Source organism: Hypanus sabinus, unplaced genomic scaffold (genome assembly GCF_030144855.1).
Source record: "Hypanus sabinus isolate sHypSab1 unplaced genomic scaffold, sHypSab1.hap1 scaffold_436, whole genome shotgun sequence".
Classification (NCBI taxonomy): Eukaryota; Metazoa; Chordata; class Chondrichthyes; order Myliobatiformes; family Dasyatidae; genus Hypanus; species Hypanus sabinus.
In genome coordinates this window covers 239574-259413 of record NW_026781311.1, presented here as the reverse complement: position 1 = coordinate 259413, position 19840 = coordinate 239574, and the positions used below count along the sequence as shown (strand labels likewise).

At 48.5% G+C, this 19840-nt stretch overlaps 1 protein-coding gene across 1 annotated transcript in view; it reads right to left on the bottom strand.

Annotated features, from left to right (window-relative positions):
- Positions 1 to 17959, bottom strand: part of LOC132388932 (NACHT, LRR and PYD domains-containing protein 3-like) — a 76493-nt gene extending 58534 nt beyond the window's left edge. Inside the window, exon 1 of the mRNA XM_059961339.1 lies at positions 17876 to 17959. The gene's annotated coding sequence lies outside the window, so the exon portion shown is untranslated. The remainder of the gene's footprint in view (positions 1 to 17875) is intronic.
- Between the last annotated feature and the right edge of the window lie 1881 nt (positions 17960 to 19840).

The following is a 19840-nucleotide window of genomic DNA, read 5'->3' as shown; positions in this document are numbered from 1 at the left end:
CAGAATCGGAGACAACATTTACCTCTGATGTTGGTACCGGCCGGGGTTTATCGCGGTCCTGGATAGCCGATCATGCACCGAGAACTCAGGCGGTGCTGCTGCTCCCGGGGCGATTCGGTTAGAATGCGTTAGTCGCTCATTACAGATGGGCAGGTCCGGATGATCCGGGGTAAATGAAGCCCTCCGCAGTTCTGATCCCACACCTCCTCACCAGCCTAGTACAGGTCGGTCAGCGGGAGGAGAGGGGACTAGGACAAATGCAGCAAAAACAGACAGAATTACAGAGGCTGTGTGAACGTTCCCTCACCGTCGCAAGAAGTTTCTGTCTGGATTTCCGTGTCGATCTCACTTTTCCAACTCGCTGAGCGGAGATTCTCCGGTTTATTCAGCCAATCCCTGGCTGTGAATTTGATCCAGCCAGGTTCAGGCTCCACCCTCTTTGTCAACGTGGCTGTCAGCTGCAGGGCGAATTTCAGCTCAAACATTCCACATCCAGCACAGCTATTTCGAGATAAAATTAGTTAAGGCGTTTCAGAGCGGGGAGGATTAATGAAAGAGGGGTGGCGTTACCAGTCAGAGAAAATGTCACGGCAGTGCTCCGTCAGGACAAATTGTCGAACCCGACTAATGAGGCATTCCGTGTGGAAATGAGAGATAAGTAAGGTATGGCCACGGAAATGGGGCGATATTAAAGACAACCCGACAGTCCTAGGGATTTAGAGGAACACATTTGTGAGATCGTATATTGTTGCAAGAAACTTAAGGTTGTTACACTTGGTGATTTTAACTTTCCACATAATGACTGGGAATCTCATACTGTAAATGGACCAGGTGGGATAGAGTTTGTCAAGTGTGTCGAAGAACTTTTCCTTCATCAGTACGCAGAAGCCCAAAAGTAAGCGTGCAATACTGAATCTGCTATTAAGGAATGAGTCAGGGCAGGGTTCAGAAATTTGTGCATAGTAACACTTTGCATCCGGTGACCACGATGCCAATAATATGCACCTAAATATACAGAAGGTTCGGTCTGACCCGTGGGTTGGAATTCTGAATTGGAGAAAGCACAATTTTGGTGGTATCAGAGTGGATCTGGCAAGTGTGGATTGAGACAGGCCGCTGCTTTGTGGCGAAAGTGTACTTGGAAGGTGTGATGACTTCAAAAGCGAAATCCGTGCAACTAAAGGAAGACATGAAGTTCCTCTGATAGACAAGAGAGTTATTGAGAACTCCACAAACAGGATCCGAGCAAAAGGATTGCAAGGGATAAAACTGTATCACTGGAAGATCATAATGATCAGAATAGATCACTGAACCTACTTCTTCAGGCGGGATCTCTCCCACTCCGGGGAGCCGTCAGCAAGCCGATGGACAAGCGGTCTCCTCCTGCTTCTCAAACATACATCAGACACCGGCTGCAGAAGACGGTTCACAAACGCCCCCAACTTCCCTCAGAGGGAAATGGAGATAAATAAAAAAGGGGGACATTTAGTTTGAAGTTTGTTCCACTTTGACAGTGAGTTCAGAACGGGAGCGGGAGACCCGTCTCCCAGGTGGTACCACCCTCTCGGCTGGTCCGCCTCTGCAGTTGGGTGTAACCAGTGATTGACATCTCTTCGCATCAATGAAAATAACGTAGTTTGTAAATACTCTGTTGATAGTGACGGTGGGGGTGGAATGACGTGATTGTTACCTCAGCCGTTTACACGTCTGAAAGCCCGCCAGGCAGCGCGTTTGAGTGAACTCGGCCTTTTCTCCTTGGAGAGATGGAGGATGAGAGGTGACCTGATAGAGCTAGATAAGATGATGAGAGGCATTGATCGTGTGGACAGTCAGAGGCTTTTTTTTCCCCCAGGCCTGAAATGGCTACAACGAGACGGCATAGTTTTAAGGTGCTTGGATGTCAGTACAGAGAAGATGTCAGGGGTAAGTTTTTTTACGCAGAGAGTGGTGAGTGCGTGGAATGGGTTTCCGGCGACAGTGGTGGAGGCGGATACGATAGGATTACTTAAGAGATTCCTGGATAGGTACATGGAGCTCAGAAAAATAGAGGGCCATCGGCAACTCTGTCATGGACAGGAGCTTGCCTGTCGGTCCAACACCGTGTTGTCCAACTCACCGAGTTGGTCATAAATTGAATCCCCTGACGTAGCTGGGGCACATACTTAAAGCACAAAGATGGAGGTAAATCGTTCATCAATTTAATGCTTGTTTTCAGCTCACCATATAAATAAAATTATGTCTCTCTTCGAATGCAGTCATTATACCAGCTTACATTATTTGAATGGTCAGAGCTTTTCCAGTCGACATATCAATACCGTACGCATAACTGGACCACACATACCTCAAAATTGAAGCTGTAGATAATGAAATCACGGCTGATCTGATCTGAAATTTCATTCCGTATCCCCCCATGTCCATCCCTGTAACCCACTGTTTATCTCGGCCTTCAACAGAATCAAAGGCTTTGCTTCCACTGGCCATTGAGGAGAAGAGTTCAGAACACCCTCAGTCAACACAGGAACTACATGTATCTGTCTGAAATTAGAAATTCTGAAAACGGAACGGTGTTTTCTGCACCGATCCCGCATCCTTGCTTTGAAACAGGTGCCGTTGTTCTAGAGATGTTCTTAAACTTTACTTAACCTGTGGAAAATGTCAATCGTGCAAACAAGTAACATTGAAAAACATGGAACCGAGAAAACCGGCCCACAAAGTTTTGCCGTACATTTATCCTACCTTAGAAATTGCAAGGGTTACCCATAACCCTTGATTTTTCTAAGCTCTATGTACCTATCCAAAAGTCTCTTATATGAGCCTATCATATCCACCTCCACCCCCGTTGCCGGCAGCCCATTACACCACTCACCACTCTCTGCATCAAAAAAAACTTACCCCTGACATCTCTTCTTACCTACTCCTAAGCAACTTAAACATGTACCCTCCTGTGGCAGCCATTTCAGCCCTGAGAAAAAGCCTCTGACTATCCGCACGACCACTGCATCTCACCATCGAATATAACTCTATCAGGTCAACTCTCATCCTCCGTCGCTCCAAGGAGAAAAGGCAGAGTTCACTCAACCTGTTTTGATAAGGTATGCTCCCCAATCCAAGCAACATCCTTGAAAATCTCCTCTTCACCCTTTCTATGGTTTTCACATCCTTCCTGTAGTGGGGAGACCAGAACTGAGCACAGGGTCCTATATAGCTGCAACATTACTTCTTGGCTCCTAAATTCATTTCCACGATTGATGAAAGCCAATACACACCAAATGCCTTCTTAATCACAGAGTGAACCTGCGCAGCAGCTTTGAGCGTCCTATGGACTCGGACCCCAAGATCCGTCTGATCCTCCACGGGGCCAAAAATCATACAATTAATACTATATTCTGCCATCATATTAGACCTACCAAAATGAACTATTTCACGCTTATCTGGATTGAACTCCATCTGCCAATTCTCAGCCCAGTTCTGCATCCTATCAATGTCTCGCTGTAACCTCTGACAGACCTCCACACTATTCACAACACCACCAACATTTGTGTCATCAACAAACTTACTAATCCATTCCTCCACTTCCTCATCCAGGTCAATTACAAAAACTACGAAGAGTAAGGGTCCCAGAACAGATCCCTGAAACACCCCACTGGTCACCATGCAGAATATGACCCGGCTACAACCACTCTTTGCCTTCTGTGGGCAAGACAGTTCTGGATCCATAAAGCAATGTCCCCTTGCATCCCATGCCTCCTTGCTTTCTCAATAAGCCTTGTATGGGTTACCTTATCAGATGCCTTGCTGAAATGCACATACACTACATCTGCATTTCTTACTTCAGAAATGTGTTGAGTCACAAGCTCAGAAAATTCTAACACTGGGAACAGAAAAAGCAAAGCCGCCAGAAATGGCTCAAAATAAACAAATATCTCCTTGATCGCTGATTCAATACAGGGATAACTTGTTTGGAAATAAAGATCCGAAATAAATATCCGAAGCTGAATTATTCTTAAGCCAATTCCCCAAGAGTGTGAGAGCTTTCTGACAGTGTAAATACTGTATACCGTTTCTTACAAGTAATCCCGCCCACAACCCCACACGTAAGCAGGCGACGTTGTGGATCGAGTCCCTTCATCAGGACTGGACTGGAATGGGGAAGAGGGCAGATGATTGACTGATTTGGAAGGTGCGGCTTGTTGTTCTGTGAGACTCGGTGCTCAGGGTCTGCGAGCAAGCAGCTGCCTGTCTGTCACATTCCTTAGAACAGGGAGCGGCCGTTCCACTGAATTCAAATCCAAACCGGTTCAACAAAACACTGTTATTCAAATATGAAGAAAGTTTAATATTGCATTTAACCCCTTCTTCTACAGGGAAGAACAGTAGAACCAAAGGCACAATGTAAATAACATTACTGGGCTCTCGAATGTCGCTGTACTATTTTCCATAGACGCTGCCTGGCCTGCAGAGTTCCTCCGGCATTTTGTGTCTGTTGTTCGGATTTCTAACATTTGCTTTTTCCTCTTGTTTGAGAGAAATCGGTGACGGGTCACTGGCCCGTGGGATATTTCACATCTCACTACCGGGGTGAAAGACGCCCTCTGCTCCCAATCGGTAGAAACCACCCTCGTTTCTCTGAATCCATTTGGTCAGTAATTGACTCGTTATCATGAACTCCCTTCTCCCACGAAATTCACTCCCGATCCCGACCAAAGGTGAGCCTCGCTGTAAACGCTGAATAATTTTACAGAATCATAGGCAACATTTACCTCTGATGTTGTAACCGGACGGCGTTCAATATGGTCCCGGGAAATCACAGTCTGACTACCCGGGTGACCGACAATGTTCCTGCACCGATGTGCTCACCCTGTACGGAGAGTTGAGTCTGAGCTGCTGCTCCCGAGGCCACTCGGCTGTGATGTGCCCGCCGTTTATTACAGATGGACAGGGCCGGGTGAGCCGGGGTAGAGCGGGACTGCCGCAGTCCGGGTCACACTAACTCTCACCGGCTCAGGACGGGTCTGACAGCGGGAGGAGGCGGGAGTGGTCACTCATTACAGATGGACAGGGCCGGGTGAGCCGGGGTAGAGCGGGACTGCCGCAGTCCGGGTCACACTAACTCTCAACGGCTCAGGACGGGTCTGACAGCGGGAGGAGGTGGGAGTGGTCACTCATTACAGATGGACAGGGCCGGGTGAGCCGGGGTAGAGCGGGACTGCCGCAGTCCGGGTCACACTAACTCACACCGGCTCAGGACCGGTCTGACAGCGGGAGGAGGCGGGAGTGGTCACTCATTACAGATGGACAGGGCCGGGTGAGCCGGGGTAGAGCGGGACTGCCGCGGTCCGGGTCACACTAACTCTCACCGGCTCAGGACGGGTCTGACAGCGGGAGGGGGCGGGAGTGGTCACTCATTACAGATGGACAGGGCCGGGTGAGCCGGGGTAGAGCGGGACTGCCGCAGTCCGGGTCACACTAACTCCCACCGGCTCAGGACGGGTCTGACAGCGGGAGGAGGCGGGAGTGGTCACTCATTACAGATGGACAGGGCCGGGTGAGCCGGGGTAGAGCGGGACTGCCGCTGTCCGGGTCACACTAACACTCACCGACTCAGGACGGGTCTGACAGCGGGAGGGGGCGGGAGTGGTCACTCATTACAGATGGACAGGGCCGGGTGAGCCGGGGTAGGGCGGGACTGCCGCAGTCCGGGTCACACTAACTCTCACCGGCTCAGGACGGGTCTGACAGCGGGAGGAGGCGGAAGTGGGATCAATGTAGCAACCCCGAAGAGGAAAACAAACAGGCTGCGTTAACCTTTCTGTCCGGATTTCCGTGTGGATCTCTCCTTTTTCTTTCATCGCAACCAGTGGGGCGGAGTTTCTCTGTTTAACTCAGCCAATCCCAGGATGCGGATTTGATGGAGTCCCGGTTCTGGGAGGATCTGAGCTCCGCCCCGTGTGTAAACAGGACTGACCGGCGTAGGTACCGTTTCAGCTCAAACGTCCCTCACCTGTTCAGGTACAGGGAACTGACTTTCTTCTGAAATTAAATCAAACTCGTTCGGCTAAATGTATTCACACTCAACTGGAATAAATCTGATCAAAAATAGTCAGGAAGGAAAAGTTAAACTCCAGAAGTTTTGATCAAAGAGAAACACACGAGGGGGTGTTGGGCCTCCTAATGAGTATTAAGGCTAAAGACCGTAAGACATAAGAGTAGAATTAGGCCTTTCGGCCCTTCAAGTCTGCTCTGCCATTTACTCATGTCTGTTCCTTTTTTACCCCTCCTCAACCCCACTCCCTGGTGTACTACCCATAACATTTGATAGGTGAATGGGTCCCCAGAGCTTTTTGGGATTTACTCCATTTTATTTTACGAGGCAAGAGATGAGATTGCTGGGTCCTTGCCCAGTATCTTTCTGTCCTTTCAAGCCACCGGCGAGGCCCCGGAGAACAGGCAAGCCGATAATTTTGCAACTCTCTTTATGAAAGGATTAAGGAGAAAATCCTGGGAACTGTAGACCGATGGGTCTCACGTCAGGTGGAATGAAGTTGCGGAAGGAAATTATTCGGTTAGGGCTTTTGAGCATTAGGAAACCATGGCCTAATTTAGGAGAGCCAGCTTGGCTATGTGTTTGTTAGGTCGTGTCGTACCAAATTGATTGAAGCTTTTGACAAAATGATGAGAGAGATTGATGGCGGTGGGGCACTGGATGTTGTCTACATGGATTTTAGTGAACCATTTGACCATCCCTTATGGGAGGCTAATCCAGAAGAGGAGGATGCACGGGATCCGCAGCGAATTCGCTGTTTGAATTCAGAACTGGTTTGTGCATGGACGACAGGTTGTAGCGGCTGAAGAGACTAACTCGAGGCGGTGGTCTGGAATTAGTGGAGCTCCGCAGGCATCTGCATCGGGACCTCTGCTGTCGGTGCTGTGTATAAATGATCCGCAGAAAATGCAGAAGAGTCGGTTAGTACATCTAAGTATCATACCAAGACCGGTGGAATTGTCGACTGTCAATAAATACAGCGTGATGAAGAACAGTCACAGATGTGGCTGAGAAATAGCACTTGGAGTTTAATCCAGATAAATCTGAGGTGCAGCTCTTCGATAGGGCAAAATGCAAGAAGACAGTACACTGTCAGGAACAAGATCCTTAACAGTTTTCCTGAGCAGAGAGATCCGTGATCCAAAGTCATAACTCAATGGAAGTGGCTACACAGGTCGATAAGGTTCAAAAAAGGTAGTAGGGATAGTCCAGGTAATTATAGAGCAGTGAGCCTTACGTCTGTAGTGGGAAAGCTGTTTGAAAAGATTCTTAGAGATAGGTTCTATGGGTATTTAGAGAATAATGGTCTGATCAGGGACAGTCAGCATGGTTTTGTGAAAGGCAGATCGTGCCTAACAAGCCTGATAGAGTTCTTTGAGGAGGTGACCAGGCATTTAGATGAGGGTAGTGCAGTGGATGTGATCTACATGGATTTTAGTAAGGCATTTGACAAGGTTCCACACGGTAGGCGTATTCAGAAAGATAGTGTACAGGATTGTCGAAGATTGCAGAGAGACATTGATCGGATGGAGAAGTGGGCTGAGAAGTGGCAGATGGAGTCCAACCTGGAGAAGTGTGAAGTGGTACACTTTGGAAGGACAAACTCCAAGACAATAAAGTAAATGGCAGAATACTTGGTAGTGTGGAGGAGCACAAGGATCTGGGGGTACATGTCCACAGATCCCTGAAAGTTGCCTCACAGGTAGCTAGGGTAGTTAAGAAAGCTTATGGCGTGTTAGCTTTCATAAATCGAGGGATAGAGTTTAAGAGACGCGATGTAATGTTGCAGCTCTATAAAACTCGAGTTAGGCCACACTTGGAGTACTGTGTCCAGTTCTGGTTGCCTCAGTATAGGAAGGATGTGAAAGCATTGGAAAGGGTACAGAGGAGATTTAGCAGGATGCTGACTGGTTTAGAGAGTATGGATTATGATCAGAGATTAAGGGAGCTAGGGCTTTACTCTTTGGAGAGAAGGTGGATGAGAGGAGACATGATAGAGGTGTACAAGATATTAAGAGGAATAGACAGAGGGGACAGCCAGCGCCTCTTCTCCAGGGCACCACTGCTCAGTACAAGAGGACATGGCTTTAAGGTAAAGGGAGGGAAGTTCAAGGGGGATATCAGAGGAAGGTTTTTCACTCAGAGAGTGGTTGGTGCGTGGAATGCACTACCTGAGTCAGTGGTGGAGGCAGATATACTAGTGAAGTTTAAGAGACTACTAGACAGATATATGGAGGAATTTAAGTAGAGTGTTATATGGGGGGCAGGGTTTGAGGGTCGGCACAACATTGTGGCCGAAGGGCCTGTACTGTGCTGTACTGTTCTATATTCTAAGGTGGTTAAGGAGGCTTATGGAACGCTTGGCAATATCAGTCGAGGCCTTGAGCTCAAAAGTTTGAGATTATATTGCAAATTTATAAAACTCTAATAAGGCCACATCTGGAGAACTGGTACATTTCTGGTCTCTCCACTGGAGAAAGGATGTCGAGGCTTTGGAGAGTGTGCAGAAGAGGCTTACAAGGATGCTACCCTGTACAAAGAGTATGAGTTATCATGAGAAGCTGAATAAATGTGTTGTTTACTGGAGCAACAAAGCTGAGCAGAGATCTGATAGAGGTTGAAAATATTATGAGAGGCTTAAATGGAGTGGACAGGGGTTATCTGTTTCCCGGGGTTGCAATGTCTGATACCAGAGGACATGCATTGAAGGCAGGAGGGGGTGGCTTCAAGGGGGATGTGAGGGGTAAGCTTCTTTATTCAGAGTCGTGTTCAGAGAATGTGCTGCCTGGTGTGGAGGGAGAGGCAGAGACATTAGAGGTTTTTAAGAGACGTTTGGATAGGCACATTGATGTAAGGAAGACTGGGGATATGGACATGGTGCAGGTAGGAGGGATTAGTGTCTGTGTGCTTTGATTTGCCTCTGAGGTGCTTTGGCACAACATTGTGGGCCATGTGGTCTGCTCCTGTGATGAGCTGTTCTGTGTTCTCTGTGGACGAGTTCTCCAGTCTGCCCTGACTGAGCAATGATGTGATCTTTTCCCTGACTAGTAACGCCGCAATCCCCCTTTCATCCCGCCCAGATTCTTGCATCTAAAACACCGGAACCCTGAAATTCTGAGCTGCCAGGCCTGCCGTCCTGTAAACAAGTCTAATGGCTACAGCAGCTGATCTGCCTGTCCTTCAATAATTATTACACTGAATTATTAGCTATATCACTATCGGGACATTATCATATCGTACTTAAACTTTTGATTCCTCACTCTCTCCCCACTCCGTACTCCCTCCTCTCTCCCTCTATTATTCCACCTCTCTCTCACTCACTCACCCTCTCAGCATTCTTTAGACCCTTTCTCTCACAATCTCCTCCTCTAACTTACCCTCACTCCCCTCTCTGTCCTCCGCTCTCTCCCTCTCCTCCTCTAACACCCTCTCTCCCATTCCCTGTCCTCCGCTCTCTCTCTCTCCTCACCTCTTCCTCTCTCCTCTCTGTCCATCTTTCCCTAGCCCTCTCTCTCGCTCCTTCTCTCTTCCTCTACCTGCCCCAAACATATACACATCTTCAACTTCCACACCCACACCTTGCCCTTCCCCTGCCCTGTTCACCCCCTGACCATCCACATCACCGTGTCCCTTCTCCTCTCTCTCAGCTGTACACCAAACCCATTTAAAAGTTTACTGGTAACTCCAACTGGGACTGAACCAGATTCCAGATACATGATAATGTTCTTTATATTGTGGAATGTCGAGTTTGGGAATGCCAAGTGTTGATTTATTTAAAGGCATCATGAAAAATAGTTTTTAAAACAGCAGCAGATAATGTGAGTCTCAGGTGAACATAAAATGCTGTAAACTCGCAGAAAACGGGGCAGCAACTGTAACTGGTAACGTGGCGCGTTCACGACTGTAGGCAATTTACTATAAATCACGTTGCAATTTTTAATCGTATTATTCTGCAGCAGAAGTGGTTAAATACAATATTGAAGCGACTTTTTTTTTCACACCCGCATGAGGGTGAATTGGCAAACTGGTCCGATTTGATTTCAGCAGAAAGGACGCTCCCTGTTCTGAAGAATGCGCCCGGACAGGAAGCAGCTTTTACACAGACCCTGAGCTCAGAGTCAAACAGAACAACAACTCGCATCTTCCAAATCAATGATCTGACCTCTTCCTCATTCCTTTACAATTCCACTGAGGGGTCTTGGTGCGAAACATCGATTAATGATTCAGTTACACAGATGCTGCCAGACCTGCTGAGATCCTGCAGCAACTTCAGTGTTACCATGGTTACGAAAGATCGGCGAGTGGAAGCGTGTGGGGCAGTGGGCGAGGCAGTGAGAAACTACTTCAAAACACATCCATGCTTTTGGATTTTATTTGGGGGGCGTCATTAGGTGTGAATAATTCAACTTCTGATATTTATTTTGGACCATCATTTAATCAGCCCGTTGTCTGGATTATGGATTGGAGATCAAGAAGTAATAGAGTCACAGCACAGAAATAGACCCTTCGGCAAAGGAACTTAAACTACCTAATCTCAGCGGCCCGCGCTGGGGCCATAGCCCACCATACGCCTACCATCCAAATCATTAACACCACCGACCTGCGCAGGGTCAATAGTCCACCGCACCACTACCATCCAAATGATTAATCTCACAGACCCGCGCCGGGGCCATAGTCCACCATACCCCTACCATCCAAATTATTAATCCCATAGACCCGCCCCGGGGGCATAGTCCACCATACCCCTACCATCCAAATGATTAATCTCATTGACCCGCCCCGGGGACATAGTCCACCATACCCCTACCATCCAAATGATTAATCTCATCGACCCGCCCCGGGGACATAGCCCACCATAGCCCAACCATCCAAATCATTAACACCACCGACCTGCGCAGGGTCAATAGTCCACCGTACCACTACCATGCAAATGATTAATCTCATTGACCCGCGCCGGGTCCATAGTCCACCATACCCGGACCATCCAAATGATTAATCTCAATGACCCGCGCCGGGGCCATAGTCCACCATACCCGGACCATCCAAATGATTAATCTCATTGACCCGCGCCGGGGCCATAGTCCACCATACCTCTATCATCCAAATGATTAATCTCATTGACCCGCCCCGGGGACATAGTCCACCATACCCCTACCATCCAAATGATTAATCTCATCGACCCGCGCCGGGTCCATTGTCCACCATACCCCTATCATCCAAATGATTAATCTCATTGACCCGCGCCGGGGACATAGTCCACCATACCCCTACCATCCAAATGATTAATCTCATTGACCCGCCCCGGGGACATAGTCCACCATACCCCTACCATCCAAATGATTAATCTCATTGACCCGCCCCGGGGACATAGTCCACCATACCCCTACCATCCAAATGATTAATCTCATCGACCCGCCCCGGGGACATAGCCCACCATAGCCCAACCATCCAAATCATTAACACCACCGACCTGCGCAGGGTCAATAGTCCACCGTACCACTACCATCCAAATGATTAATCTCATTGACCCGCGCCGGGTCCATAGTCCACCATACCCGGACCATCCAAATGATTAATCTCATTGACCCGCGCCGGGGCCATAGTCCACCATACCCGGACCATCCAAATGATTAATCTCATTGACCCGCGCCGGGGCCATAGTCCACCATACCCCTACCATCCAAATGATTAATCTCATTGACCCGCGCCGGGGCCATAGTCCACCATACCCCTACCATCGAAATGATTAATCTCATTGACCCGCGCCGGGTCCATAGTCCACCATATCCCTACCATCCAAATGATTAATCTCATTGACCCGCGCCGGGTCCATAGTCCACCATACCCGGACCATCCACATGATTAATCTCATTGACCCGCCCCGGGTCCATAGCCCACCATACCCCTACCATCCAAATTATTAATCTCATTGACCCGCGCCGGGGCCATAGTCCACCATACCCCTACCATCCAAATGATTAATCTCATTGACCCGCGCCGGGGCCATAGTCCACCATACCCCTACCATCCAAATGATTAATCTCATCGACCCGCGCCGGGTCCATAGTCCACCATACCCCTACCATCCAAATGATTAATCTCATCGACCCGCGCCGGGTCCATAGAACACCATACCCCTACCATCCAAATGATTAATCTCATCGACCCGCGCCGGGTCCATAGCCCACCAGACCCCTACCATCCAAATGATTAATCTCATCGACCCGCGCCTGGTCCATAACCCACCATACCCCTACCATCCAAATGATTAATCTCATTGACCCGCCCCGGGGACATAGCCCACCATAGCCCAACCATCCAAATCATTAACACCACCGACCTGCGCAGGGTCAATAGTCCACCGTACCACTACCATCCAAATGATTAATCTCATTGACCCGCGCCGGGTCCATAGTCCGCCATATCTCTACCATCCAAATGATTAATCTCATTGACCCGCGCCAGGTCCATAGTCCACCATACCCGGACCATCCACATGATTAATCTCATTGACCCGCCCCGGGTCCATAGCCCACCATACCCCTACCATCCAAATGATTAATCTCATTGACCCTCGCCGGGGCCATAGTCCACCATACCCCTACCATCCAAATGATTAATCTCATTGACCCGTGCCGGGGCCATAGTCCACCATAACCCTACCATCCAAATGATTAATCTCATTGACCCGCGCCGGGTCCATAGTCCACCATACCCGGACCATCCACATGATTAATCTCATTGACCCGCCCCGGGTCCATAGCCCACCATACCCCTACCATCCAAATTATTAATCTCATTGACCCGCGCCGGGGCCGTAGTCCACCATACCCCTACCATCCAAATGATTAATCTCATTGACCCGCGCCGGGGCCATAGTCCACCATACCCCTACCATCCAAATGATTAATCTCATCGACCCGCGCCGGGTCCATAGTCCACCATACCCCTACCATCCAAATGATTAATCTCATCGACCCGCGCCGGGTCCATAGAACACCATACCCCTACCATCCAAATGATTAATCTCATCGACCCGCGCCGGGTCCATAGAAAACCATACCCCTACCATCCAAATGATTAATCTCATTGACCCGTGCCGGGGCCATAGTCCACCATATCCCAACCATCCAAATGATTAATCTCATCGACCCACGCCGGGGCCATAACCCACCATACCCCTACCATACAAATGATTAATTTCATCGGCCTGCGCTGAGGACATAGCCCACCAAACCCCCACCATCCAAATGATTAATTTCATCGACCTGCGCCGGGTCCATATCCCACCACACACCTACCATCCAAATGATTAATCTCATCAACCTGCGCCGGGGCCATAGTCCACCATACCCGGACCATCCAAATGATTAATCTCATTGACCCGCGCCGGGGCCATAGTCCACCATACCCCTACCATCCAAATGATTAATCTCATTGACCCGCGCCGGGGCCATAGTCCACCATACCCCTACCATCGAAATGATTAATCTCATTGACCCGCGCCGGGTCCATAGTCCACCATACCCCTACCATCCAAATGATTAATCTCATTGACCCGCGCCGGGGCCATAGTCCACCATACCCCTACCATCCAAATGATTAATCTCATCGACCCGCGCCGGGTCCATAGTCCACCATACCCCTACCATCCAAATGATTAATCTCATCGACCCGCGCCGGGTCCATAGAACACCATACCCCTACCATCCAAATGATTAATCTCATCGACCCGCGCCGGGTCCATAGAACACCATACCCCTACCATCCAAATGATTAATCTCATTGACCCGTGCCGGGGCCATAGTCCACCATATCCCAACCATCCAAATGATTAATCTCATCGACCCACGCCGGGGACATAGCCCACCATACCCCTACCATCCAAATGATTAATCTCATCGACCCGCGCCGGGTCCATAACCCACCATACCCCTACCATCCAAATGATTAATCCCATCGACCTGCGCCGGGGCCATAGTCGACCATACCCCTACCATCCAAATGATTAATCTCATTGACCCGCGCCGGGTCCATAGCCCACCAGACCCCTACCATCCAAATGATTAATCTCATCGACCCGCGCCTGGTCCATAACCCACCATACCCCTACCATCCAAATGATTAATCTCATTGACCCGCCCCGGGGACATAGCCCACCATAGCCCAACCATCCAAATCATTAACACCACCGACCTGCGCAGGGTCAATAGTCCACCGTACCACTACCATCCAAATGATTAATCTCATTGACCCGCGCCGGGTCCATAGTCCGCCATATCTCTACCATCCAAATGATTAATCTCATTGACCCGCGCCAGGTCCATAGTCCACCATACCCGGACCATCCACATGATTAATCTCATTGACCCGCCCCGGGTCCATAGCCCACCATACCCGGACCATCCACATGATTAATCTCATTGACCCGCCCCGGGTCCATAGCCCACCATACCCCTACCATCCAAATTATTAATCTCATTGACCCGCGCCGGGGCCGTAGTCCACCATACCCCTACCATCCAAATGATTAATCTCATTGACCCGCGCCGGGGCCATAGTCCACCATACCCCTACCATCCAAATGATTAATCTCATCGACCCGCGCCGGGTCCATAGTCCACCATACCCCTACCATCCAAATGATTAATCTCATCGACCCGCGCCGGGTCCATAGAACACCATACCCCTACCATCCAAATGATTAATCTCATCGACCCGCGCCGGGTCCATAGAACACCATACCCCTACCATCCAAATGATTAATCTCATTGACCCGTGCCGGGGCCATAGTCCACCATATCCCAACCATCCAAATGATTAATCTCATCGACCCACGCCGGGGCCATAACCCACCATACCCCTACCATACAAATGATTAATTTCATCGGCCTGCGCTGAGGACATAGGCCACCAAACCCCCACCATCCAAATGATTAATTTCATCGACCTGCGCCGGGTCCATATCCCACCACACACCTACCATCCAAATGATTAATCTCATCAACCTGCGCCGGGGACATAGTCCACCATACCCCATACCATAAACGATCAGTTAAACAGTGAGGCCATGTGCGCATACACTGCTTTTTCTGGCCACTCATTCCACGACTCTCTGAGTGAAGAAATTTCCGCTCATCTTCCTCTTAAACTTTTCATCTTTCACCCTTCCCCCATGCCCTCTGGTTGCAGTCCCACTCACCCTGGGTGAAAAAAAGCTTGCTTGCACTTACCCTACCTATATGCCTCATAATCTTGTATACCTCGATCAAATCTCCTCTCAATCTTCCAACCTCATAAACCTGTCCTTATAACTCAAGTCATCCAGACCCGGCAACACCCTTCTACAATTTTTCAGTATCCTACAACCCTATTCACATCTTTACTGCAGGTCGGTGACCAATCCTTCACACTGTACTCCAAAGTCCTGTACAAGTTCAACATAACATCCCATCTCCTGTACTCAAAACATAGATTTATGAAGACGAATGTTTTATAATGTTTTCTTTACGACCCTATCTAACTGTCACGTTACTTTCAATGAATTACGGACCTGACACCCCAGATCCCTTCGTTCTTCCACACTCCTCGGTACCCTACCGTTCACTGCTAAAGTCGTACCCTGGCTGTTCCTACCGAAGTGTAACACCTCGCACTTGTCCGCGTTAAATTACCTTTGACGTTTTTTAGCCCACTTTTGCAGCTGGTCCAATTCCCGCTGAGAGTCATGATAACCTTCCTCGCTATCCACTACACCCCTGATCTTGGCGTTCTCTACAAATTTGCTGATCCAGTTAACGGCATTATCATGTAGATTGTTGTTTTCGATGACAAAGAACAACCGAGCCAGCACTGATCTCTGCAGCTTTTCACTAGTCACAGGCCTCCAGTCAGAGATAACAATCTACTTTCTGGTTTCTGGTTTCACCCACTTGACTAGGACAATGTCTTTTCCAGTTTATTGAAAGCCGAGTGTCTGAACCTTCCTGACTATCCTCCCATGCCAGACCTTGGCAATTCCCTTCTGAAGACCATGAAGACTATATCCACTGCCTTGCCGTCATCAACTTTCGTGGTAACACCATCAAAAATATCTATAAGGTTGCTGAGACAAGACCAACCACGTACGACTCCATGTTGATTATCCATAATCAGTCAATGTCTGTCAGATAATTTATATATCGTATCCCTTAGAATAGCTCCCAATATCTTTTCCACTGCTGATATCAGACTCACCTGCCTAAAACATTCTCACAGAGCTGTTGACCCTTTCTGAAACAGAGTATCCTCTCTAATCCACAGAGGATCCAGGACCTCAGTACGTATACAGACTCTGTATCCATCTCCTCAGTAAGTTCAGGTGCAGAATATCCAACTCCTCCATCTTGTCATCTCCACGTCTCCTTTGGCTCTATATATGGCTTGCTGTTCTGATCTTTCAGAGGACCAATGTTATTCCTTGCAATCCTTTTGTTCTAATCTGTATAACCCGTTAGTACTGGCCTTCACCCAAAGCATTAATTTAGCACACTTGATTTATTTCTAAGTGTTACCTTGCACTTCGTATATTCAATGATTACCGACTTGCCTTTACCCACAATGGAACTCCTTTTATCTCGTAACCAGAGCCTCAACATTTCTCAACAAAACAAGGATCACTAAACCAGTTATCCTTGCCTTTTATTCTGACAGGCACATACTGACTTCATACTCTCAAAATTTCACCTTTGAAGGTCTCCCGATTATTAGAACGCCTTTGCCAGAAAACAGCCTGTCCCATTCCATAGTGGCCAATTCATTTCTGATTCTATCAAAATTGTCCTTTTCAAACTTTAATCTCAACCCTTTTCATATTTCCTTTGAGTCTGGTAGTATTGTGATCATGAGATGCAAAGAGTAACCCTCCACACCCCTCTGAACTTTCCGCCCACCTCACTCATTCCTCCGTCCTATGCTTCCCGGTCTCTCGTCCATCTTACTCACTGTAATTTTCTCTCACCCCTCCCACTCGCCTCCTCGTGCACACCCGTTCCTCTCTCTCAATCAACCCTCCGCGCACCCCTCTCCATCATCGTCTCTCCCATTCTGCTGAACCCTCACCACTCTCCCCTTCTCCCCTTTTCCCCACCTTTCTCTCCTATCCTATTCCTCCCTCCTTACACGTAACTCACCCTCTCTCAAACTTTCTTCTCTCCCAGCCGCGCTTGCTACCCCTCTAGCTTACCCTCTCCAGATGCCTCACACCCTTTATCTCAAACTCTCCCTCTCTCTCCGCCCTTTATCTGTTCCTTCCTTTCTCTTCTCTTTTCCTCCAGCTGTTCCTGTCCCCTCTTTCTCTGTCGTCCCCCTCTCTCTCGCCTTCTCCATGTCTCCCATCCTTTTATCTCTCTCCCACTCTTCCTGCTCCTGATACAACTTCATCTTCCCCCTCTCCAACTTCCACACACTCATCCTGCCACTCCTTCTCCTGCTCACCCCTTTAAACTGCACTCTCCTCCTTTCCATCAGCTTCTCCCTCCCCCTCACCCTCGCGGTTACAGGGAGCATTTAAAAAGTACTGGCAGCGGTAACTGGGAACATAGCCTAGTTAATGTTGCGGTTCGGAATGCCACGGACTGATTATTTGAAGGAATCCTGAAAATACTTGTAGAATAATTGCAGCTGATGCGAGTCCGAGGGGAATATAAAATGTTGGAAACTCGCAGCCCTGTAACGGGTATTACTGCGGGTTCGAGACCCCAGGTAAATTTCTTAAAGACACATTAATGGTTCTATCAGTCTTCCCCGCAGCAGAAGTGGTCAAATACATTATAAAAGTAAATGATTTCACACCTGAGTGACAGTGAATTGTCGAACCGGTCGGATTTGATTCCAGCAGAAAGGCCGTTCCCTGTTCCGAGGAATGTGGGGTCCAGCCGATGCTTCCACAGAGACCCTGAGCTCCGCGTTTCACAGAACAACCACCCGCATCCATGGTCTGCCCTCTTTACCCTTCCTTTCCAGTTCCACTGAAGGGTCTTGGCCAGAAAGCTCGACTTATTTCTCCGTTCCACAGATGTTACCGGTCCTGCTGGGTTCCTCCAGCATTTTGTGTGTTACCATGGTTACGACAGATCAGCGCGTGGGTCAGAGAGAAGGGGGCAGCTTGAAAATTCCTCAGAACATATCCTCCTTGTTAGAATATTCTTGGGGAATTAAGCTGTGAAAAATTAAGATTCTGATAATTATTTTTGATCTCTGGATAGTTAATCCGTTGTCTCTGTTATGAACCATAGATTAAGGAGGCATAGAAACGTACAACAAAAAAAACAGGCCTTTCGGCTGAGCCGCTTAAACTGCCTAATCCCTTCGAGCTGTACCGGGGCCAAAGATCTTCGCACCCCTCCCATCCAAACTCTCTCTTAACGGTTGAAATTGAACTTGCTTGTAACATTGTAGACAGCAGCACGTTCCGCACTCTCTGGCCCTTCTGAGTGAAAATGTTTCCCCTCATGATCCCCTGAAACTTTTCATCTTCAACCCTTAACCAATGACCTCTGGTTGCAGCTCCACCCAACCTCAGTGGAAAATGACTGATTGCATTTACCCTATCTATACCCCTCATAATTTTCTCTACCTCTGTTCTATCTATCCTCTTCGTTCAAAGGAATAAAATTCGAACCAATTCGATCTTTCCTTACAACTCAATTTTTCTAAAATTATTTTTTTCATCTTTAAAAAATATTTTAAAATAATGCAGATGACGCGAGCCTGGAGTACAAATAAAATGCTGGAAACTCGCTGCGAACGGGGTAGAGTGACAGGTAAAGTTGCGAGTTGAAGACCCCGGGTAGTTTTCTTTGAATCACGTTAATGACCCTATCACTCTTCCCTGCAGCAGAAATGGTTAAATACAATATTAAAGTGACTTTGTTCACACCTGAATGACAGTGAATCGCCGAACCGGTAGGATCTGATTTCAGCAGAAAGGCCGCTCCCTGTCCTGGGGAATGTGGGCGGACAAGCCGCTGCTGTCACACAGACCTGAGCCCCGAGTCTCTCAGACCAACAACCCGAACCTTCCGAATCAATCAGTAACCCGGCCTCTTCCCAGACTGGCGAGAGGGAGTGTTTGGTGTCGTGAGCGGGGCAGTTTCAACGACTTCAAAACAGATCCAAGAACATACTTGTGGAATTTAGGAGTGAATAATACAACTTCTGATATTTACATCGGATCTTTGTGTAATCAACCCGTGGACTGTTGTGAATCAGCGACCAAGGATTTATTCCTTGCTAGGGATTTATTCCCCCCGCCCCCCCCCCCCCCTAAAGTTCAGGGGCAAACCGACTCTTCTGTACAATTCCCAGCCTCCCTGCCGCGCGCCGAATCTTTACGTACTCAGTCGGCGAACCTGATTGGCGACGTCTTCGGATTCAGCGGACACTGCGGATTCAGATTGGCCGCTGCTCAAAAGCGGTACAGATCCCCAGCGTTTATCAGTAACGCAGTTACGGATCACATTAATGTTCAGTGTCAGACACCCAGTGACTGTAAACACAATCTCCCACAGTCTGGTACTTACCACAGTCTCTGTATTTTACACTCCGGGTTCCTCAGTACCGCAGACTCGGTTTCCACTCTGAATCAATCACGTCATTCCAGCCGAGTCTAAACAAACAGAATAAAAAAGAGAAGCAAAGCGAATCAAACCCTGGGTCCGGAGGAGTTTCTCTGCCATTGATAATTTAGGATCTGCACTGTAGTGTAGCAGTGAGCATTCTGCTATCAAAGCACCAACGACCGGGTTCCATTCCCGA